We start from the raw sequence: 6,888 nt of genomic DNA, 5'->3' as shown, positions 1-6,888 counted from the left end.
TGGTGCAGGCGGACCTGTGCGAGGGGTCGGGAATGAGCAGTGCGGGGCAGTCTTGAGTCCGTGCACGCAGCTTTGTGTCAGCAGGGACAGCAGTCCCATCAGCCTGTGTGTCCCGCAGCAGGGGGATCACAGCCCTCTTTTTATCAAGACAGAAAATAAAAACAGGAAAGGTGCTGAATGGTCTCTCCCAGGAGGTGAGGGAAGGCTGGGGTGGCAGGTGGGCGTGCTGGTTCCGACCCAGTGACAGCAGCCAGGTCCCCGCCCTGCGGTTGTGTAACTGAGCAGGACCCTTCCCGGGACAGACCCTCTGCGGCAGCTCCTCCCTGAAGTGCGTAGATAGTAGTACCTGCGCGTTGAAGACGCTAAACCCCCACCAAGTGGCAGGAAGCGTCTGCTGACGACCGAGCGCGTGGCCCCCAGACCCACTGGCGCCTGAGGATGGTCATGCTAACCCCGTGACCCCGCCCTGTGACCTGCCAGCAACCACTCAGAGAATTGCCCACGAGCTGAAAACGCACCCTGGATGCCCACCCTCACTTGGCCTTTAAAACGCTTTCCTGAAACCCACCCCGGGGTCGGGGCCTCTGGAGCACCGGCCGTTCCAGACGCCCCATCTGTGCCCCGCAGTGAACGCTGCACTTCCCTTCGCCGTGGCCCCATGTCGGGCGACGGGCTTTGCCAGGAGCAGGTGAGCGGACCGCAGTTTGGTTTGGTAACAGTTGCTGGGTCTGGCCACTCGATGGAGTGACAGGTTGGAGTCTTGGCTCTGGGGTCCAGCATGCCGGGGAACTTGGGGTTACACTGCTTGCTCCCGGCAGTCTCTCTGTGAGTGGAAATAGCAGGGTGGAGCCACATGCTTGTCTGGCGGGAGAAGGAAGGGAGGGCAGGCAGGAGGCACGTGCAAAGGCCCCCGAGGAAGCATGCGCCGCTGGGCCCCAGATGAAGGGCGAGAAGGAGGAGCTGGGGCCGCTGGAGGGAGGGCTCGGGCCACAGGAAGGACTGGAGGGCAGTGGCCCGGACTCTCATGCCCCTGCCACATTGACATACAGAGCAGCCCCTCTTCCGGGCCGCCCATCCCAGGCCCCCAGACCGAGTCGAGGGACAGCTACCATGGGCTGACTCTGTGTAGCCAGCCCAGTCAGCATGCCCAGCCCTTAGAAGGTGGCTTCTGCCCCACCGACCCAGAGAAGCTGAGGTTCAGCGAGGCCGTGGCTTCCAGAAGGTCAGGTCAGGGCAGGGCAGGTGTTGCCACCTCCTAGGATGAGGGGGAGCCATGCCTCTCACCAAGCCAGGACCAAACCCGGGGTGCACGTGAGGGGGGTTGCCACGGAAACAGCGGAGATGTGATCGGTGACACTGACTCCTGCCACTTTCTGTGAGACAGCGGTGTGAACGTCAGGGAGACTCGGAGCGTGTGTGAGAGCACGGGGCGTGCACGTGTGCAGGCCTGTGTGGACACGGCTCTCCCAGCCACGGGTGCTGACGGGGGGTCCGGGCAGGGGCCAGGCAGCTCCCTCCCTCCCTCCCTCCCGGCAGGCTGGGGCTGCCTGGCCTCGACCATCTTCTTTCTCCTGGGCCGGAATGTGCGGAGGCAGGAAGGCAAATTAAAACTGTGAGGGAGGCTGAGCCAGAGGCCAGGACCTTCCCAGAGGCGGGAGGCCACTGGCAGCATGAGAAATGAGTAAATGGGTGGACAAGCCTGTGGAATCCTTGCCGCAGCCCTGCCCGGCGGACGTTGCTAACCAGGACCGTGTCCGCCTCCTCCAGGGCCGGGGTGCTCCTCCAGCACCCTTCCTGTCCCTGCGCATTTTCTGAACACCTGTGCACCCTTCAGGGCTCAGCTCAGGGGCCATCGCCTCCAGGGGACCTTCTGGACCCCTCTTTGGGGCCCCCTCCCCTTCCCTTACTTGGCTGCAGCACTCACTTCTTTCTTCTGTCTCCCTCTCTGACCTGTGAGCTTCCAGAGGGCGGGGACAGGGCTGCTCAACTGCCCCCAGGCTCCGTTGTGCAGCCAGGGAGCTTGGAGGAGCCGTCCAGGGGCGTGTGTGGAGGGGTAGCCGGGGTCTCCCGGGAGTGGCAGTGGTTCTAACACTGCAGGAGCTGCCTCAGCCTCGCTGAGCCCGGATGCCCTGCTCCTGGTGGGGTGGGGTCCCCGGGTCCCCCCTACATCTTTGGTTTGCCCCCGGAGGTGAATCCCCGCGTTTCATTCCCTCCCTGCCCAGAGCACCTCGCCTCTGACAATCCAGTGGGGCTGCGGGCGCTGGGGGCCCAGACAGAGCCTCGAGGGTGTCTGACACGTCAGGCCGAGAAAAGAAACAGAAACGGTTTTTTTTTTTTTTTGCAACTTCTTTAAAAGAAAACAACAGCATCAATATGTTAAAAATAAACGATTTCTACTGTAAAAGGACAAAACCACCCCAGACAACCCAGAGCTCGTGACGAGAGCTTGGCTGAAGGCGCTGGAGTCTTACTCACAGCTGCCCGAGGGTGGGAACTGTCCAGCCCGGGACGGATCTAGCAGTGCCGGCAGTGAGGTGTCAGCCCTGCCGTGCGCCGGGGCTGGAGAGGACACGGACAGGGACATGGTTCTGCCCAGGATGTGTCAAATGAGCTGAGACAGGTCATCTGTCATTGGAGAGGATGCATCTACACAGGCAGGCTGGTGGAGGATGGGAAGTCAGGGAAGTCTTCCTGGAGGAGGTGACCTGTACATGCTGAACTTTGAAGGGCATTCCAAGGAGAGAGAATGCCTTAGAGAAGGAGCCACTGTGGTGTGTGTGTGGGACCTGAGTGTAAGAGGGCTGCTCACAAGCCAAGGACCCCTTGGTTCAAGTTCCACTCCATCCCTTAGGAGCTGTGACCCCAGGCCTGCTGCTAAACTTTTTGGGCCCAGTCTTCTCATTCTCAAAACACGAGCAGTAAAAGCGCACAGGAGGCCGAGCCATAGCCCAGGGGAGGCTCCTTCACTGCCGCGAGGTCAGGGGCAAGTTGGACCCCAAAGTCACATATGTGGCAGCCCAGACTCTGACCCAGACACCCCCTCATCCTTCCCAGGAGGAAAATGAACTCGCAAATTCAGATTCCAGTCCCCTACAGGCTCTGAGATCTGCGGGGAGCCGTGAGCTTCATCGGTCATTGGTCACCAGCCCTGGGAGGCGCTCCTCCTGCCCTGGCCTTCCAGGAGGCTGGGGGCTGGGTGGGCACATCGGGCTTTGGGTGGGGCGGGGGGTCCCCAGGCCAGCACATGTCTGGGGCCCAGGCCCCCCATGGTGAAGCAATATGTCCAGGGCCTCCTGCTCTTCACTGCCCTTGCTGAATGCTCACCTGTCTCCCCAGGAGGGGGTTGGCGGTACACAGGAGTCAGGGGCTCTTGGCTCCCCAGCCCCTCACTGCTGGCCACTCTGAGCCTCAGTTACTGGGCCGAGACTTCACCCACTGTTGTAAGGCTCCAGAGCCAAAAAGTGAAGTGCTGGGCGTGGCCGTGGGGTTCTGCAGCCACGACAACCATTCCCAGGTACCACCTCGCCTGAGCCCACGCAATGCAGCCGGTAAGTGATGGGGCCCGCAGGACCAAACTCCGACATCGGCCACCCTCTCTGGCTGCCTCGTAGCAGTCTGCGCTGGCCGTTACAGCAAAGTACCACAGACAGGGCAGCTTGACCATCAGGCACTTACTTCCCACAGTCCCGGAGATCAGGGTGTGGGCGGGCACGGCTCCTCCTGAGGCTTCTCTCCCTGGCGTATCTCCTTGGTTTTCGCCTGTCCTCCACCTGCGTGTCTGGGCCCTGGTCTCCTCTTCTTGCAAGGACCTTGGCCCTGTTGGATTAGGGCCTGCCACCATCTCCAAATATACTCACATTCTGAAGTACTGGAGGTTAACACTTCAACATGTGAATTTTGGGGGTTCAGCCTGAGCAGCCCCTCTGCAGGGTGGGGCTCCCTCTCTGGGGTGCCTGTTGGGTCTAGTGTCTGGGAGCTGCCTCATGATCCCGGCCCCCCTCAGCTACTCTTGTCCATGCAGCTCGGCCAAGGCCAGGACAAGCCTCTCCATCCCCAGTCTGCCTTGGCTCTCAGGATCCTGGATGGAGCCCAGGTCCTCTTCCTGAGGTCTGGCTTGACCAGCCCTGCTGGTCTCCATCTGCCTAAGGGCTTGGCAGGCTTGACTGGTCCTACTGAGTGCCCCCATCTGCCGGCTGTTCAAAGCTCAATGGTCAGCAGAGCAACTTGGACCAGCCAGGGTGTCTGGGAAAGCTGTGCCCACCTCTCTAGGTCACTGGCCAGTGACATCACCCCTTCCCAGACCAGGACACAGAGGGTGTGGCAGGCATGGCAGGAGACCTCAGGCTCTCTTACGTCCCTGAGAACTCTAACAGGAAGGGACAGTGTGGCCCTAAAGGCCCGGAGAGAGGGCCGCCCCCAAGGATGGAAATGCCTTTGGTTGCATGCCTCCTCACACTCAGCCATGCCCGTGCCTCCCTCGCGGTGGTCCCTGTCTGTGTCCAAGGACCCCTCCAGCCTGGGGCAGGCCTGGGCATTTCCAGGTCCTCAGCTTGGGCTTGGAGAGGGGCTGGGGCTTCGCAGGACTTGTTGAATGAATGAGTAGGGGAGTGAGCACTGCAGTGCCGGGCACGCTGGGGCGGCAGGGGGTGCCCAGGCTGCCAGCGCTGCCGAACGCTAAAGCACTCAGGCTGTGGAGACAAGACAGGAGGGCGAGCGTCTTCCCTTCTGTGGAGGGGCAGCCAGGGTAACAGAGTGAGTGAGTGAGTGAAGGAATAGGTGAGTGGATGAGTGAACGAATGAATGAGTGAGTGAGTACGTGAAGGAGTGGGTGAGAACAAGGAACTGGAGACTGGGGAGCACCCTGCTCCTCCATTTAGCTGCTTCCTGGAGGGTCACTGGACGTCGCAGGGAGCGGCGCTGTCTCCCAGGACCAGGCTGGATGGGGGCTTGTCGGGGTCGGGGGTCAGGAGCCGAGCATCGGTGCCCAAGGGAAACAAGCCCGGAGGGGGCACACGTGGCCCAGAGCTGGCCTGTCTGGGCCTTGACCTGCTGTGTGGCCCTGGGCAGGTGGTTTCCCCCTCTGTCTGCTTACCTATGTGAGGAAGGCCTCACGGGGGCACTGCTGTGCGGCTGACGTAAGTGCGGTGTAGGTCTGGTGTGTGCTGCAGGACGGTGCCTGGCACCAGGCAATTCTGCACGGGTGAGAACTGTGACCGTCCTGGCCAGGCACTGCGGGCTGCTTCTTGCGACCCCCTTACCAAACCCTCCCAGTGCAGCTCATCAGCCCCGAACTGCATCTTGCCCCACCCCACCGGTCATTCTCCCGCTGCACCGGGGTACGCCTGCCTCGGAGCCTTCGCACACGCTGCTCAGTGCCCAGCTCCCAGTGCCGTGTCCCTGTGGCTCACTCCTTCACCCCCGGGTATCTGCCCGCAGGCCAGCTTCGCAGCGGGCTCTCAGTGCTGAACTGCAGCAGGTGCCCCCCCGTGAGGTGCCCCCCCCTCCCGCCCCTTGCTTCCTCCTAGTTATTCCCCCCCATGCTTGTACCTGTGTCTGCCTGCCACTTGCTTCCCTGACTTTGCTCTCGCCTGCCCTCCCGGAAGCGCTAGCCGTGCAGGCTTCTGTGCATTTGTTCCCTGCTCCTACAATACTTCCTGCCCTTATAGAGGGTTTGTGGAGCAAAGGAACGTGTCAACGAGTGTAAAATGTGTTACACGGAGTGAACTGCAGTGGGATGACCTGTGGGGGAGCTGAGCTGAGCCAATTTTCTAGTCTCTGAGGCCTGGAGGGAAGGCCCCAGGCAGCATGGGGCCCGTCTAGGGGAAAGGGGGCACCTGCAGGTGACTGGGGAGGGGCCTGGGGCAGGGAGGACAGAGCCAGGCCAGGCCCAGGCAGAAGGGACTTTCCAGGCCAGCTGCATCAGGCATCTGGGCTTGGTCCCATGGACAGTGGGGAGCCCAGAGGGCTGTGATGGGGTCAGACCCTCACCGGAGAAGGTGGCTGCTGGGGGTGGGTGGGCTGGAGGGGCAGTGTTGGGGCTAGCACAGTGCAGGTCAAGGTGGCAGAGCCAAACACGTGCACAGATGGCAAGATGCTCCCCGGGTGAGGAGGCTGTGGCCGAGGCCATCTGACCGTGCTGGACTCAGAGCAGCGGAGAGGGCCTCCTCTGTGCAGCGCCGGGCTGGGCCCTGCCCAGGCCATCAGGCAGAGGGGGCCGAGAGCTCTGTGTGGTTCCCCTGCCCCGTGTGTGTGTGTGTGTGTGTGTGTGTGTGTGTGTGTGTGTGTGTGTGAGAGAGAGAGAGAGAGGGAGAGACAGGAGGCAGGGGGTAGGGGAGGACCAGGAGGGGCGCTGGCCATGTCAGCTCTGTTCCCCTAGACCAGGCAGGTAGTGAGCTTGCTGCCCAGGGAGGCATGTAACCCCTCCTTCTTCCTCCACTTCACTCCTCCCTTACTCCTTTCTTCTTGAGGGAGGCAGGGGAGCCGCTCTGGGGGGCCTGATGTCTGAAGAGCCCCGGCGGCCCCTGCCTGGCCTCCACCAGCCCCACTGGCTGCATGGGTGCGAGGCCTGGTCCTGTGGAGCCCACGGCCTGTGGCCCCAGGCAGCGAGGTCTGGGGGATGGCCAAGCTGAGCAGGGAGGAAGGGGCCCCTCTTGCTCACCAGCCCCCCTTGAGGCTGCCGCATGGACCCTTGTGTGTGCCCTGCTGCAGTGCCGGGGTGCCCGGAGCAGCTAGGGTGTGCCCTCCAGGGGGTGCTAGGTCACAAGACCGAGAGGCAGCTCATGGACAGATGGGTGTGGGGGAGGCGGGATAGCAGAGGGGTCCTCGTGCGCACCCTTCCCTCAAAGGCAGGAAGGTCTCCTGCTGAATGAGCCCAGGGCTGGTGTGATC

The sequence above is a fragment of the Camelus dromedarius genome, chromosome 1 (genome assembly GCF_036321535.1).
Source record: "Camelus dromedarius isolate mCamDro1 chromosome 1, mCamDro1.pat, whole genome shotgun sequence".
Classification (NCBI taxonomy): domain Eukaryota; kingdom Metazoa; phylum Chordata; class Mammalia; order Artiodactyla; family Camelidae; genus Camelus; species Camelus dromedarius.
This window is presented reverse-complemented; position numbering follows the sequence as displayed.